The 17979-nt window shown below is 44.3% G+C and overlaps 1 protein-coding gene and 1 long non-coding RNA gene across 36 annotated transcripts in view; one reads left to right on the top strand and one right to left on the bottom strand.

Annotated features, from left to right (window-relative positions):
* ENOX1 (ecto-NOX disulfide-thiol exchanger 1) overlaps positions 1-17979 on the bottom strand; it is a 658487-nt gene that overhangs the window by 256418 nt on the left and 384090 nt on the right. The gene's annotated exons all lie outside the window — the stretch shown is intronic.
* Positions 10680-12674, top strand: LOC106505299 (uncharacterized). The gene is made up of 2 exons (XR_001299577.3): positions 10680-11359; positions 12084-12674. It is a non-coding gene; the product is annotated as an uncharacterized LOC106505299 (long non-coding RNA).

The following is a 17979-nucleotide window of genomic DNA, read 5'->3' as shown; positions in this document are numbered from 1 at the left end:
GAGAGAAGAGTCCTTTGGAGAAAAGGTAACACTCTGACATAGACTTCAGGTGGATTTCTGGCTTCAGAGACACAGCCATCAAGAGAGGCAACTTCGAGAAAACACAGACGTCCCCACAAATCAAAGAATTTTTTTTTTTAATATATGCATCGTTTAGAAAGGCCTATTGATTGGTTACATACGGATCTTTTTGGCCACATTTACGCACAGAAAGGGATTTCTGTAAACATTATTATCCTCCTATGGAAGGGAAGGCACACTACATTTAGTCCTATAATTTGTGCTGTTTGGTACTTGGGTTTTTCATGACACACTCATTTTACTCCTTGACCCAAACCATGGAAAACATATTAAGCTACAAAGTGGAACGCTTTAATTGTAGTGGGTGAATAAGTGACCCTTAAATGGCTGCAAACTTGGGTAAATGAGTTATCTGTTTTCCAAAACGCCCTGATGAGAGCTCCTTAATCTACAGAAATCCACCTGCAATAAACGCCGGATCAGACCGTGACCAGCCCGAGCCGGGTGCTCATCCTGTTTAATATTCCTTCTCGGAGGGTCACCGAGAACATGTTAGTTACTCTTTAAACTCAAGGGCTCTTAATGACGCCATTGCAACATGATGAATAAAGCATGAGCCCCGCGGCGGGGACCACCCCGGGACTTTCAGAAGGGGCAGCACACCTCACTTCTAGTGCATACCCTGGGGCAGATACCTTGTTTCCTCATCTCTCAAGAAGCTCCCACAGCCTCTGCCGATGCTCTGTAACTATTGGGCAGGAGAACGGGGGCCCTGGGTTCCCTGGGATGGTCCTTTCCACTCTCCGGGGAGTCACAGATCGTGACAGAGGGTTGGCGCTGGTGGAGGGCTCCTGAGACAGGGGTGCTCAGTGCAAATGCCTGAGTGCCAAGAGAGCCAAGTGGAAAGGTCTAGGCTGGCAGGGAGCATCCTGAGGAAATGGGTCAAACCACTGCTGCTATTGGTTGGGTTTGGCAAGAGGCAAAAAAGAGAGGGTGGGATACATGCTGATGGGAAGGTCCTGACATTGAAACCAAGGCTGAAGGTCAGTGTGAAAGGTTGCTGCCGCAGTTCCTGCTGTGGTGCAACGGGATTGGTGGTGTCTCTGGAGCACTGGATGCAGGTTCGATCCCCAGCCTGGCACACCGGGTTAAAGGATCTCACAATGCTGCAGCTGCGGCACAGGCCACAGCGACAGCTCGGGTCTGATTTCTGGCCCAGGAACTCCACATACAAAGAAAAAAAAGGTGCTGCTATGACTGTAACTTGGTTTCCCTTCCCCCCTCCCTCCCTGTCATTCAGACTCCCTGTCAGTGTCAGAAGAAGATGTCATTTGCCTCTTTTTATTTTATTTCTGTCTTTTGTCATTTTCAGGCCACAGCTGCAGCATAAGGAGGTTCCCAGGCTAGGGGTCTAATCAGAGCTGTTGCTGCCGGCCTACACCACGGCCACAGCCATGCGGGATTCAAGCCGCGTCTGCGACCTACACCACAGCTCACAGCAACACCAGATCCTGAACCCACTGATCGAGGCCAGGGATCGAACCTGCAACCTCCTGGTTCCTAGTCAATTCATTTCTGCTGTGCCATGATGGGAACTCATTATCTGCCTCTTAAGCATGTCATATAGAAATCCTTCCTTCCCTCCAAGGAGATGGGCCTCGGAGGACTAAGCTCCTCAAACGGAATCTCTTCCTCTGCTTCTCTCTTCCAGATTAATTTAAGCACTCATTCGGCCCAGAGAAAGGAACCTATTTTTCTTTTCTTTCCTTTTTTTTTTTTTTTTTTTTTTGCTCATTTTAGGGCTGCACCCACAGTATATGGGGGTTCCCTAGACTGTAGGCATATGGGGGCCTCCCTATGCCTACACCACAGCCACAGAAACACCAGATCTGAGCTGCGTCTGCGACCTACACCACAGCTCAGGCCATGCCAGATCCTTAACCCACAGAGCGGTGCCCTATCCTCATGGCTACTAGTTGGGTTCCTTCCTGCTGAGTCATGACGGAAACTCCAAGGAGCTTATTTTTCTAACTATGGCTCTGTTACTGATGAGGCTCTAAAGGGGCCGAGGTCCATGACAATGTCGAACTGAGGCTGTTTTGCATGAACCCACAAGCAACGTGCAGGATCAAAGGCAGAGAGTTATTTCATGAAGGGCCTATGCATTTTGTATCAGGACAACTTCTCTAATGAGAAGATTTAATATTCACACAGACGTCATTACTGTTCAAAATCATTTGTAAGTGGGATTTTCTCATGGTGCAAAAAAATCCCTGAGCCTGCACGGTTATGGAGAAATTGGAGCTGGTTTGAAATGAAAGGAGTAACTTGTAGACAAATCATTTCAAACGCTAGATTATTAAAAACCCTGTCCCGCAGTCCTATAGACAAAATTACATTCAATGTCACAGGCAAGCGGGCGTTTGGTATGTTTGATGTGATATGGGGGCGAGGGCTCCAGAAGAAAGCACGGGTGGTGCCTGGTGCCTACCAAGTTTTACATGGCTGTTTTAAGGGCCCCATCCAGCCTCTTCCTGCCTGTTGCATGTGAGATCAACAAAGCTCCGTCCCGCCTCAAATTCGCCATATCAAATGCTACTCACAATCATTTATTCACAGATTACTCACATATTAATGGGGGGGGTGGGTTGTGGGGAGCAAGCCAAACCTGACCCTAAAGAACACAGATATGAGAGGAAACCATCTGGCTCCTAGTGCTGAATGTAATTTCATGTTAGCTCAGAGTAATCATATTTATTTATGGTTTTATTATTTATAAAAAAAGAAATTATGCCGAATGTGCTTTGTGGGAATTACAGTAGATTGTTATTGCGACCATGGTTTATGATTTTCACAGCTTGATGGCTTACACCCAAGCTAAGTAAATATTTTAAAGGAATTCCCACAAACATGATCACATTTCTCCCTTTCTAGTCTTAATGGAAAAGCCTGTCCGCTAAGAATTCTGATATTTGTGTGCATTCCTAAATTTTATGGTGTATTATGAGATAATGTTTATCATAAAATGATGACTAAGAAAATAACCAGCAACTAGAGCTGGTTAGGCAGTGCAGGGCACGGAGGGATGGTTTTTGAGAACTGCATGCCTGTCGGTTCCAAATATTCACCGGAGCCTCGGCCCATTAACGCAATGAGGATAATGATTTTATTACTTGCACAATGAAGCTGACATGTGTTCAGGTACTTATCCAGTGTATCAACCTGACACAATCTCCACCACACCAAGAGGTGTGTTAATTATTAATAAGCTAAAAGTAAGGGCGCTCTAACCGGGAGACACATCATCAACACGAAACTAAACGGTGCATTATTTCCAGGCTTCCTGCTGCAAAATCGCCTAACACTAAATTCTTCCTTTAACAGGAGACGCCACCTTCATACAAACACATGCCCCCAAGCACTTGCTACCCTGCCTACCTACCAGCTAATTCAAGGGCCCCCCTTTTTTTTCTGAGTGGGGAAATTCACATGGAAATGCAGTGATGCAGTTCTTTTCAATCTGAGAATAAACATCAATATAACATTAGGTAGATGAAAACTAATCATCTTATAAGAACATTTTTATGTCAAATGCATTTTTACTAACACTAATACTTGTAATGAGTTTTTTTTAAAAAAAAACTGTGACATGTATAATGTGAAGGGAGAAATGTCAGTCCCACAGCCCTCCGGCAGATGCATCCAGTGGAAAAACAGCTTCCTATAGAACAGCCTCGCATCTTTGATGTCATGAAAACTCACAACCATCTATGAGGTCGATGTCATTAGCACTTTTTTTTTTCTTTGCAAAGAAGAAAAGCTACCATTCAGAATATTAAAACTGGCTCACTTAACCCATGTCACAGAGCGAAAGACAGGCAGAGCCCAGGGTTCAGTGTGTCTTAGCCCGACTCTCTGTTGTTATAGATTTGGGGACATTTTCTCCAACAAAGAGCCAGACCAGGAGGTCCTTCTTGGTTTGACTGGTTCTGAAGATGGAGGAGTCTGGGGCACAGGGTTAGTTCCATCCCCTACGGATGCCTTCACTCAACATGTCTTTATTAAATGCTTACTGTCACTGTGCTTGAGATCAGGAATACAGTGTTGAGTAAGACACTGACCCCGTCTTCAAGAAGTCCCCAAATTAAGAAGCACTAGCAGATGAACAAATATAAAAAAACAGAAACAGACTCACAGATGCAGAGAACAAACTAGTGGCTGCCAGTGGGGAGCGGGAAGGTGCTTAAGAGGTACAAACTACTGGGTATAAAATAAATAAGATTCAAGGATGTGATGTATATATCACAGGGAATACAGCCAATATTATCTAAGAACTTTATACATTGTACACCTGAAACTAACATATCACCATGTTGTACATCTGAAACTAATAAACTATGGTGAGTCCACTATAGATCAACTGAAAAAAAAAATTAGCAGACTTGAGCTTGTCACAGTGTGGCAAACTAGATTCTATTCAGAGCCTGTCTGTTATAAGAACATAACAACAACAGCTAGATTCTGGATATAACTTCTTATTAATGTATTGCTGGTTTTGTAGGAAGAAAGGAAAGGAAGATTCTTCCCTCCCCAGCCTGATCCCACTCTAAATGCTCCATTGAGAGAGAGAGAGAGAGAGAGAGAAACAAGTAGGCTGAAACCAAGAGTTGCCAGAGAGAGAGAGAGAGAGAGAGAGAGAGAGAGAGAGAGAAGTAGGCTGAAACCAGGAGTTGCCAGAACAGTGAGCAAACATGAAGCCAGAGTTGCTTGGAGGGAAAATGCCCGCAACGGCATTTGTGCCAGGAGATGCACCTGCCATGGTGAGGTAGAGCTGGGGTCTGAGGATCCCGTGGTCACCAGGACCTGGAGGCTCTGCTGTGTTTTTGTACAGCCCTCACCCCAGCCCCCAGTCAGATACCCTGACCCTTCTACAACAGTTCTAAAAGTAGGAGAGCACGACTTTGAGTGAATCAGCAGAGATCACTGCTGGAAAACAACTCGAGACCTACCTACGCTTTATGGAGAAGCATATTTTTCTTAGAGTCAGCATACTCATTGTGCATCAGAGAAAGGGAGACGGGGAACAAAAGCAGACGATGTCTACTGATGGGCCGTCTGAGGGTTTTAACGGGTTAGGTTTTAGCAGAAAGTCTCACAGGTGCCTTAGCCCACACGGGGCTTAACTTGGTCCAAAGGCATATATTGAGGGTAAATCTGTAGTGTGAGCTGAGAGCTTGGTGGAAGGATCATCACCATCAAGACTTGCCCAGATCTGTGATCCCGGAGTAGAAAGCTTCTATTTGTACATGCCAATTCACCAGCATCCCTCCCGACGCTTCTATTATCTAATGAACTATGATAGTGAGAGACAAGGCTGGCAAGACAGAAAGGCTGGTCAGGGCCATCTGAAGGGGATGGCTGGGAGGTAAAATCATCTTACTATTCCTCTTTTCCTCATCCTTTTTGGGGGGCTAGCATCCCTTCCTATTTCTCTTACTGCACAAGCTATCACATTATGCTGGCAGCGGGCTACAGGGCTGGACTGGAGTTCAAGTCTCCTTTCTGCCTTCCACCAGGAAGGAGAGGCCGAGGAAGTAGGAAGTGATACCTTGGGAAAAGCCAGGCGCTGAGTGAACCAGAGATCCAACTTCTAACCTCCCGTCCAAGGGATCGCTGCAGGTGCTGGGAGCACAGGGGTCTGTGCTATTGGGTGATGTACACTTGAAGCCAAGCCCCACTGCCTGCCTACCAGGATCACTGCCACTGTGGCAGATACTTTTTCATTCCCAGGGAAGATAACCGTGAACCCTGAGAGCTGATCTGGGGACGTCCCCCTTTCTGCCTCTCCCAGAAAAACCTGCAGGGCAGTTTGGCAGCACAATTTGCATATCATAAGAGAGTGCCCATCACAAGCCTCCTCCGGGGCCAGTTCCCTGAGCTTTTCCACTTTTAAGCCTTCAATCCCCATCTCACAAGTTATTTGAGGGGCTCACACATAACACCTTTTGGAGGAACACAAAAGAAACGAAGCATTCCTGGCAATGCGGTGAGACGTTTCGATAGGAAAAATCCAGATCCCTCTAGACGGGCTCTCATAAAAGAATTCTTTTTGATTACAAAACAACAGCAAAATGTCCACTCAGGACAATTTCATGAGCACATCTTCACACCAACTACACACCCTTGAAAAGTATATATTCTGGTCTCTGGTTTTTTCTACCAGTATTATAGCTTGATTCACTGTTAGTTGACATGCCACCAGAATAATAAGCTAGCTGATTTGAGGCTGTGCCTGGCAGGGTTTGGCCGTAGCAATACCGTTTTGGTCTGTAACGCCTGTGGTCCAGGAGATCAAACGCAGGCAAGGCTTCTAGTGCCACCTCGATGACTTAATCCATCAAAGTAAATTCAGAACAATGGCCAAGAGGGGCAGGGATCTTTTGGATGTGTTATCTGCCGTTGGATCACACCCTTGGGAACCGAGGAGATGAGCAGGGCATTTTAGGAAAGGCCGCAAATTAAAGAGAAGATGTGAGTTAATACTGAAATGTGATGCAGAATAAAATAGAGCTTATCGTCCGATCCTTCCAATCAGAGTTGTATTGAGCTCAAATTGCTTCTGCATGTGCTAGCTCCTTGCTGAGTTCAATTGTGAAAATAAGTTTATTATAGGAGGAGAAAAGGTGATTTCTGAAATATATTAAATGTAATACAGTGGTTACAATGGTTAAAATGTTCTACATGAGATCCAGAAAAGTGTGTTTCCTCCGTGATCGTAGTTTTGTTATATGAGGTTACACAGCTCTGTATTCTCCACTAGTTCTCTTGTCTGTGCATATTCTTGTCCTAAATCAATGAACGTACATTAAGGACAAGCAATAGGGGCTCCCCGCGGAGATGAACCAAAATACTGATGTACGGAGCACTGCCTGTCTTGTCCACTGTAGCAAACGGCATGATGATATCTGTAAGGGGTAGGGGATGGGTCTTGCTAAGGTGCGTGGCGAGGCATTAGAACCAGTACCGAGACTCGGCGAAGCTAGTACCCTACTGTTCAGCTTCCTCCCTTGACCAAAACCAGAACAACCAAACAACTGACCAGCTATTTGTTCATGTCGCATCTAAAGTCTGCTGTGAGGAAGAGCTTCATAGCAGTAATAAGGTGTTGAGGGTCACAGAAAGACTTGGTTCCTGTCCATTTACCTGCATTTTACTGCAACTCAATCAGGAACCTGCAGCACATTGGGTTAGGAGGTCTTTGTAGTTACATGCATCATTTCTTTTCTTCTCTCCCCTCCGAAGCCCCCTGCCTTTAATTTTTTTTTGGACTCCCCACCACAGCATATGGAATTCCCAAGCCAGGAATTAGATCTGAGCCGTGGTGGCCACCGATACCACACCTGCAGTCAGATGTTCAATCTACTGTGCAGGGCCAGGGATCGAACCTGTGTCCTGGTGCTGCAGAGTCACCACGGATCCGGATGCACCAAAGTGGGAACTCTCCCCTCTGCTCTTCAGAGACCACCTTTCTAGATGGGGGGTGGGGAAGTGGGGGGCTTCACGGTGGGGGGGGTGCTTTACGGTGGGTGGGGGGGGGAAGCTTTAAAATTCTCATCAGAACTGGCAGTGGGAAAAGAGCTGGGGAAAAAATGGAGACTCGAGCAGTTATGTGACACGTTTATAAACCCTATGAATTTTTAACAAAGGAACAATATCCACAATTAGATTAGAAATGAGGTTTCCTTTGTGGGAGCTCTTACGGTAAGTGGCGTGTGAGTGGATTTTACTTTACATTCCGTAAACGATACCAAGAACAAAACACATGACAATTTAATAGAAAAGCAAAGCAAACTGTTGATTGTTCCCAGATATTTTTCCTTCTTCTAGATTTTCAGAAATGTGGCAGTTTTTGAATTGTATTTCATTTATTTAAATGCCACATATTTGCCAAGGAACGCAATGGTACAGAAAGGCATTTTCTAACACTTCTGACCTAAAGCTGTCCTTTTATATCATATGGAGATGGTTTTGTTTGTTTTCAACTGTGAAAAAATTTCCCAATGTAGAACTTTGGAGAGAAAGATATTAAGCTTTCTCATTTGCAAACAAAGCTTCATAAACAGATATCAAAAAACTGAATCATGTAGAAGATAAGAAAATAGAGTGAGGCTATAGTTTCATGTTTACGTATATATTTATCTATTTGTTTATGTTTTTAGGGCCACACACGTGGCATATGGAAGTTCCCAGGCTAGGAGTCGAATTGGAGCTGCAGCTTCCAGCCTATGCCACAACTACAGCAATGCAGGATGCTTAACCCACTGAGTGAGGCCAGGGATTGAACCTACAACCTCATGGATACTAGTCGGGGCTCGTTGTCACTGAGGCATGATGGGAACTCCGATGGTGATTTAATTTGCATTTTGAGGCCCAAGCTTAACTCTTGTTTTCACATGGCTTGAGTTCCATCATCCCAGAAGCACACAGGCTGTCACTCTTGGATGCCCTGTAAGGTCCTTCCAACTCTGCCTTCCGGTCACCTCTGCCACCTCATCTCCTACAGCCCCCCTTCTCCCAGAGTCCCCAGGACACAGGCTGCTGACTGTTTCCTAAGCCTGCCAAGCAGGACCCTCTCTTGGTTCCTCGGCACCTGTGGTTCCTCCGGACACTCGGACAACCACCCAGTTCTTGTCCCTTAGTCCCTCCTCTGCTGAAATATCACCCTCTGCAGAGAGGCTGTCCCTGACCTGCCAGAAAGAGCAACTTCCGTTCCCCCTCTGTCCTTCTACCAGCTGCATTTTTCTCCACAGCATTTCTCAGTATCTGAGGTTACATTGCATAACTGTTTCTTTGATAAGTTGTTTTTTTCAATTTTTTTGCTTGTTTTTTCCCGATCACCAACCAAAACAGTGTCTGATACATAAGACGGTGAGCTCTGAAAGGAAGGAGGCCACGTTTCTGCAACTGAGCACTCAGTGAGTTTTTTGCAACACAGGAGAATACAGCTGTTCTCTTTTCATTCCAAGAAAATGTAGTCCCATCCCCCAACACAAATGCACTGAATTAATGCTCCCAGTGCATTTGTCGGTGTGTGTCTATATATAGATACATCCATATAGACACATATACACAATACTGCATTCATTGTGTTTTATAAATTTTTTTTGTATTTCCTGATGCTTTAACCTCTGGGATCTTCCTGATGGGGGGGGAGGGGGAGGACAACAGTCCTTCCCAGGGTGAGTCAATTCCTAAAGAAAGCAAACAATGGGAGCCCACTCTTCAAAGGCAAATCAGGCAATCCAGAGGTCAAACCCCCAATCATTTCCTTTGTGGGGCTCAGGCTCCAAGCCATTATCCCCCTGCCCTAATCACCCCAGAGCCTGCTATCAGAGAGCTAAAGACAGACCTGTGCCTCAATGAAATAATTCAAACTAGCCAACCCTAAACCAGCTTCCACAGCTTCTCCTGTTCTTTCTCGGAATCTATAATGAAGAAGCTTCTTGCCCACTTTTTCCCTTGTTCCTCCTGCATCCTGATCAACCCCGGTGCCTCCCCGTGTGCCCCTCCACCTCCCCAGGTGGTGGGCTCTCTCTCCTTAGGGACTGTAACATATGATCTCTGCAGTAGTGATTGTGTCCTGATCTCCTGGATAATACTAAAATCTGCATTTCTTTTTCTTTTTATAGCCACACCTGCGGCACATGGAAGTTCCCAGACTAGGGATCAAACCACAGCCACAAGCCACACTGGATCTGAGTCGCATCTTTGACCTATGTCACAGCTCAAGGCAACGCTGGATCCTTAGCCCACCGAGCAAGGCCAGGGACTGAACTTGCATCCTCATGGATACTAGTCTGATTCTTAACCTGCTGAGCCACAACAGGAACTCTCTAAAAACCTACATTTTAAAATGCACACATACAGATTTGCTGAATGATTCAAACAAGTGAAGTTCACGGTATCTTTAAGGAAAATGATATATAATCACCACCAGGAGTTACGGTGTCCTTGGACTCAGAATAAATACAATAGCTGTAACATTTTAGAGATGTGTAGGTAATTTGGCCCTCATCTTGGCCATGAGACTAACTGATGGGTGGATTGTTTTTGTGGTTTTTATTGTTGGTGTCTATTTGACCCTCAAGCTTTTTTGGGACGTAGAGACCCTCGATGCAGGGGAGCAGCCCAGCCTTATTCCTTTCGCTGCAGACACAAATGACTGACACTAGACACTGAACACCCATAAACTGCCAATAAAACACATACAAGCTTCTTCTCTTTAAATATAAGGAAATCATAAGCCCTACCCATAATTTTCTAAGTTCCAGGGAGCTCTGAAAGTAACGAGGCCACGTTTCGACAACTGAAGCACTCAGGGAATTTTCTGCAACGCAGGAGAACACAGTTGTTCTCTTTTTGTTCCAAGAAAATGTAGTTCATGTTGTCCCATGGCCCGCTGGTCAGATGCCCGGATGTTCTCTGCTGGAACACACCTCGGGCAGGGCGCAGCCTGGACCCAACAGGCAGGGGAGTCGCGGAAACTGATCTTGGGAAACTGACCTTGGATTGACCCTCACAGTAAGCTTGGAGGAATGTGCTGGGAGTTTCCCATTACTTGCACCTGCTCAGGAGGAGTGCCCGAGCCTGGAGTCTTCAGTGCAGCGGGGCTGAGCCAGCAAGACAGACGTCATAGGAAGGGCCGAGGGAGCTTCTCGAATGAAATTGGAGGGAGCCCTGACCCTGTCCGTTGCTATCTCTGGTAGGAGAGCCCTCGCTGGGAATTGACTCTCAGCCTGGGAAGCTTGACTCTCTAATGGGGTGGGGGTAGGGGTGGGGACAGTCATGGAGCCTCCCACCCTATGCAGCTCTGCAAATTCTTGCCTCCTGTGCTTACGTGACACAGCCCTTTCCAACCACGGTCACCCTGCCGACAGCCACATCCTCCCTAAGAGAAGGGCTCCCTGACCCTGCTTAAGATATTAGTCATAAGAACAGAGTAACTTTCAGAAAATTCCAGAAGGGTGGTAAAACTGTGCTCAGGGGCTTGGAAAACATGCTTTGCACATAAACACGAGGATGAAGAATGTGCACCACGGCAGTCAGGAGCGCGCTCTCTGATCCACTGGCTTTCCTTTCCCACTGGGGGTGCACACGGCCCTCCAGCCCAACTCATCCTCGTAGAGGGCCGCACCCCTCCCCGATTCTCTGGGCAGCCTTCCTCTGGCTCACATCCAGGCCCACCTTCTTGGTGAAACCTTACAAGATCGACTCTTTAAGACTGTTTGTTGCCTCCAACTCCAGAGTTCCTGCACAGTGGCATGTTCGGGGATTTAATGTGAGTCGTGAAACCAGCATTTTAACTGCTCATAGTTAGTTTATGTTAAGCCATGTGAAATTGATGTTTTCTTGGGTTAAAATAAAAAGTCAGGAGTTCCTATTGTGGCTCAGTGGTAATGAACCCATCTAATATCCAAGAGGATGTGGGTTTGATCCCTGGCACCGCTCGGTAGGTTAAGGATCCGGTGTTGCCATGAGCTGTGGTGTAGGTCTCAGACATAGCTCAGATCTGGCACTGCTGTGGGTGTGGTGTAGGTGGGCAGCTATAGCTCCAATTTGATCCCGGCCTGGGAACTTCCCTATGCCACAGGTATGGCCCTAAAAAGCAAAAAAAAAAAAAAAAAAAAGCAAAAAAAGGTAAAATATTGACTGTTTCATATAGTTCAACCTAACATGTGTCAGCAAAGCAATGTGTTAGCAGAAAAGCACGTGACTTTGGAGCTATCACTGCTTAGGAAGAGGCTTACATACTTTTTTTTGAGTCGTGTATAAACAAATCAGTAAATAAATGCTCTGATGGTACAGACATGGCAAAAGCTGTTAAGCTGGTAGCTACCATCAAACTGGGGAACAAATGCATTTTGAAAATGATTGTTTCGTATGCCTTTTTGGCCATTTAACATGCTGGGTTTTGGGGGATGTGTGTGTGTGTGTGTGTGTGTGTGTGTGGTTATTTTCTTTGTGTATCTATATTTGTGTTTTCTCTCCAACTGGTTTCCCAGACATCTGAAAGCCAAGAGCAACCTGAATGATCAACCTCTTAGCACTGCACCTTGTACACAAGAGACAGACCTATGAGCAGCATTTGGCCGGTCATTTACGATGATGGAATCTCAGCAGGAAACACCATTTGTTTTCCTTCTTATTATTCTAAAGCTAGAAACTGATGGGCCATGCTGTTCTGGCCTGGAAGCCACAGACCTGGAGCAATTTCCGACTCAGGACTCTTAGTAGCATGGTATGTTAGAAGCTGCCAAGGAGCGTTACGAGGCAGTGTGGTCTGTTGGACAGAGCACGCATTGACCATCTGGACGCCTTCTCTTTCGCATGGGATATGCATGGTCTCCTGTGCTGCCCAGTCCCGACGGATAAGGCCACAAGCTGGTGGGGGAGGGGACACTGTGGGAAGCCAGCTCCTCCTAAGATATCCTTCTGGCGCCTGACCCACCTGCCCAGCTACTGACCATTGCAACCAGCATCAGGTTCAGTTAAATACGGACCTTCAAAAAATGACACCTGGGTCCTCTGAAATGTGTGGGGATAATTATGACTCACGTGCTTCAGAACATTAAACGCCTGTCACTCGTACAGCCTCTCTATTGTGGTTCTCTTTTAAACTCACGTAAAATATGACATGTAGTTGGTATTTTGAAAGCTCTTATAACTTATGCTTTTATATTAATTCCAGTGTTGAAAAAAATTATGCCTACTCCCTCGTCTTTACGGCTTTGCACTGCTTAAGGTGACGTCTCCATAGTACCTAGGAGGTCACTAGATGTCACAATCAATAATATTCAAGAAAAAATTTACTGTAGAAAGTTGTGGTGAGGAGACAGAAAAGATGTTATTTTTATTTCTAGGGTGTCAGGGAAGCACCACGGAGAAGAAAAATATGGGCTGGGTTGTGAAGGATTAAAAAAATAACTCAATAGCAAGAATTAAAAGAAAAAAAAAAAGATTTACATCTTTTAGTGGCCGAAACAAACAAACAAAACACCAAACAACAACAAAGAAATCACAAAAACAAAAACCAAATGAACTAAAAACCTCAAAAGCGAAGTTCCCATTATGGCTCAGTGGAAATGAACTTGACTTGTAACCATGAGGATGTGGGTTTGATCCCTAGCCTTGTTCAGTGGGTTTAGGATCCAGTGTTGTTGTAGTGTAGGTCACAGATGCAGCTCTGATCTGGTGTGGCTGTGGCTGTGGCGGGCAGCTGTAGCTCTATTTGATCCCTAGCCTGAGAACTTCCTTCCATATGCCATGGGTATGGCCCTAAAAAGCAAAACAAACAAATGGACAAACTCTCAATAGGAAGAGAGAAGGAAAGCAGGCAAGCACTTCAGGAAGGGCATGATGAATCCTGAAATCCAGAGGGGGAGAGGCCACTGCAAGGACAGTGCTGCCTCCCTCTTTATTATTTTACAGTTAAGTAAAGTTATTCAGATGATATTGAGCTCTGTATCTACATAATGACAGGGGTAGTTTTTATTCTCTAAAATGTTGCTTCGAGGAGTATGTCAGGGGATATAAATGAATGCTTCTTAAGTAAAACGTTTTCCTACATAAAGATGCTAGTTTATCAACTGGGGAAAACTGAAGTGAGTTTGCTTTTTTTTTTTTTTTTTTAATAAAAGACTGAAAAGATTAGGGAAGTCTTGACAATATAAACATGTATTTACTCACCAACTCATGCAATACTAAAACTAGAGTTTTACAGCTCAAAAGCATAAAAGAGATCATTTTAGTAGAAAGAAAATAATGTACATTTGTACAGCAGAGTAATCTCAGAATTCATTAACTCAGAGACCAAAAAAATACACAAGATACCATAGATTTTAAGAGAGTTTTAAATAAAGTCATGACAAGGAGAATTACAGTGGTTTAATTAAACTAGGTTAGGAATGGCAGGAGTCTGATCCCAAACTTTGAGGGAAGGGAAGAACTATATAATAGCCTTAACACTGATTAGCTCAAAAAAAAAAAAAAAAAAAAAAAGTCAATAACAACATGAAGATGCCTGGACACTGGGAATAAAGTTACCATACCAGCCTGGAGTTTGTAACAGCCAGGACAAAGAACATTAATTCTAATCAGACCCACATCATTGACTTGGGGGAAAAAATTATAACATCGGCAAAAAGATAACTATGATATGAACACAGAGCCATCAGCTTCACTATAAAAGATGTATGGAAAAATAAAAATTTGACCCTATAACTACATAGTCATAATCGCAGTGAAAGAAAAAAAAATTCACCATGTCTTTAGAAGAACTTCTCTGGTGAATTCTGATTCTACAAGGATGAAAAATAATGGAAATAATGACACAAAGTCAAGGCAACCACAAAGGTGTTGGAGGAATTCTAAGGAGCACACTGGAGAGGCCTAAATCCAGAAGGACTGGGATTGTATATTTTGAAAAAATTCCAAAGGTTGTAACTGGAATATGTTTTAAAATATCTGAAGTGGGGGGACAAGGAAAAATGGAAATGTTTAGGTGAGAAGGTCATTAACCACAAACAACAAAGACTACAGAAGTGTTCAATTCTCCTGTTGTAAGTTTCCCTCTGCAAGCAAAATAATGCATACATGCAACCAAATAATCCAGAAATTGGGAAGGTATGATGGATAACACAAGCATGGGATGTCAGCCTGAGGTGGTGGGAATGGGAGAGGAAAGACATCAGGGTGAGCATCAGATATTCTCGGAACAAGAAGGAAGTGTGTGACTCGATCTGGGGAGGAGGGTAGCCAAGATGGCAGAGCAGGAAGACTCTGAGCTCATCTCTTCTCATGGGCACACCACAGCATCAACTATTTATAGAGCAATTATGGATGAGAAAGACCAGAAGACTGGCAGAAGATCATTTACAATGCAAGATATAAAGAAGGAACCATAAGACATGCAGGGGAACAGAAATGCAGCACAGTCAAGACCTGCATCCCCCAGTGGGCTACCCACAAACTGGAGAATAACTACAACTGCAGAGGTTTACCCAAGAGGCAAGGGTCTGAGCCCTACAGTGGGTTCTCCAGCCCAGGGACCTTGCACCTGGACGCAAGCTCCCAGAATGTTTGGTTTACTTCTGGGAGAGCCAGAGGTCCGTGGGAAATAGAGAATCCACTCTAAAAGAAGTGTACACAAAACCTCACAAACTCCAGGACCCAGGGCAGAAGAAGTAATTAGACAGGAGCCTGGGTCAGACCCACCTGCTGATCTTAGAGAGCCTCCCATAGAAGCAGAAGCCACTGGAGCTGCTATGACAGCCATTTTTGGGAGCTTGTTCTACCACAAGGACACTAGTGATGGCAAGGGCCATTTTGGAATCCTCCTTCTAGTTTATTAGCCCCAGGACCCAGCCCTGCCTCTGCCTAAGAGCCTCTGGCAACAATACTGGGATATCTCAGGACAAGCAGAAGGTAGTATGGGACACATCCCCACTCTCCAGAAGACAGGCTGCCTAAAGACCCCCTGAACCCAAAGCTCCCCAGAACCCAACCCTATCTGCCAGAGGGCTCAGAACCTGGCCCTGCCTATCAGTGCACTGGCTCAGGAACACTAGGGTACTGCAGCCAAAGACCCTGAGAGCTGCTCCACCCACCAATGGGCCAGAAACAGTGCAGGCATAAGCCCCAGGAATCCCTCACCAGCAGACCAACACCAATTTTGGAACACCTCAGACTCTTCAACCATTTGTGTTAGAAACTGAGCCCAGGCATCAGCCTGTAGATATTAGATCTAGGACCCTTTGTCTCAGAGCCACTTACCCCAGAATCTGGCTCTGCCCACTAGCAGCCTCCACACAAGTCAGGGCTTGACAACCAATAGCCAGCCTACCAGACTGCCCACAATTGTCAGCCTACCACAACAGAACGGCCAATGAAGCCCACATAGGAGCACCCCGAAAGCATATCTATAGCTGTGGTCAACAGTGGGAATGGCAATGACAGGACACATAGGACCTCTCCTACAAAAGGCCACTTCCCTAAGATCGTGAAACAGAACCAATCTACCAAACATGTGGAAATAAACCAGTAAACGAGGTAAAATGAGGTGACAGAGGAATATATTTGAAACAAAAGAACACGATAAAACCCCAGAAAAACTAAATCAAGTGGATATAAGCAAATTAACCAATAAAGCGTTCAAGGTAATAACTATAAAGACGTTCAAAGATGTTCAGGAGGGGACTGGATGGACAGAGTGAGAAATTAAAAGCTTTTATCAGGAGTGAAAAATATAAAGGAGAATCAAACAGAGATGAAGAATACACTAACTGAAATGAAAAATACACTAGAAGGAATCAACAGTAGTTGGCCAGATATAGAGGAATGGATTGGGAAGTCGGGAGACAGACTGCTGGAAATCACTGATGCCAAATAGAAAAAAAAGAAAAAAAAAGTCTGGTTTAAGGGGCTTCTTGGACAACACAAAGCATACTAACATTCACATTATAGGGGTCCCAGAAGGAGAAGAGAGAGAGGGGATATAGTTGAAGGCTTAAGATCTAAAAAGTTTCCTAGCCTGGGAATCCAGGTCCAGGAAGCATGGAGAGTCCCAAACAGTATCAACCCCAAAAGGACCAAGACACATTGTAACTAAAATGGCAAAAATTAAAGATAAAGAGAGAATATTAAAGTAGCAAGGGGAAAGCAACAAATTATATACAAGGTATTGCATAATGCTATGAGTTGACCTTTTAGCAGAAACCCTGCAGGAGTTGCATGACATATTTAAAGCAATGAAAGGGAAAAAACTACAACCAAAAATACTCTACCTGCAAGGCTTTTATTCAGATCTGAGGGAGAGATCAATAGTTTTAGAGACAAGATCTTATAATGGCTTATAATGGAAAAGATTCTGAAAAAGAATAGATATACACATATGACTGAATCACTTTGCTGTACACCTGAAACTGACATAGTGTTGTGGATCAACTAGACTTCAATTAAAAAATTGCAGGTAAGTAACAGCTAAAAGAGGTCAGTACCACCAAACCAGCATTAAAGAAATGTTAAAGGGACTTCTCTAAGTGAAAGAAAAGGCCACAACTAGAAATATTAAAATTACAAAAGGAAAAATCTCATTGGTAAAGGCAAATGGTAAAAGTAATAAAACCACACATAAAGCTGGTAGAAGGGATGAAAGACAAAAGTAGTAAAATCACCTACATCTTTAATCGGTAGTTAAAGAATACACAATAAAATATGTAAAAAACAGTGAAGAAGCAGGGAGTAAAAATGCAGGATTGTTAAAATGCATTTGAACTTAAGAAATGAGCAGCTCAATCCTGCAACCAGTGTGACATGATACTAGGTTAAATGCTACCCACTTTACTTTCTTGCAAATCTGAGTATGTAGCGAGTCTATCAGGATTAGATCGTTTGACCTGGAGAATTAGTGCAACTTTGAAACTGTCCATAATGACCACTGGAATTTCAAAGTTGGTGTCAGTTTTCAAAGGACGACTTACTAGCTTTGTGACTAGGAGAAAAAGAAAAGATGATAGGAATCTTCCTATAGTAGAAGGAGAGCAGACATAGAAGATGGACTAGATTAGTGAAGGGATACACCAAAGAATGGAATTAGGACCGATGGGAGGGGATACAGCAAGCCAGCTTCAGGTTAATTCATTCTTTTCCCATTCAGTGTATTTTTAGTTAACTTCCACTGTGTACAGCACCATTTTAGGTCCTAGGCGAACAAAAACTCCTTCCCAGAAGGCTGGCCCACAGAAACAGCTTAGTACATAGGTATACATGTAGCCAACTGGGTACATTAATTAAAACACAGGTTGATGTAAAAAACAGAGAGGAAGATGCAATCAACTCTGCCAGTGGAAGAGATTTTAGATTTTCTTGAAGGATGAATAAAGGTGAAAACTGGAGGAATAT

This window comes from Sus scrofa, chromosome 11 (assembly GCF_054392235.1).
Source record: "Sus scrofa isolate SSC_HxYL_T2T_F1_AM1 chromosome 11, Sscrofa_HxYL_maternal_Yorkshire_Landrace_v2.0, whole genome shotgun sequence".
NCBI classification, from domain to species: Eukaryota; Metazoa; Chordata; class Mammalia; order Artiodactyla; family Suidae; genus Sus; species Sus scrofa.
Note: the sequence above shows the minus strand (reverse complement) of the source record. Positions and strands in the feature narration are given on the sequence as shown.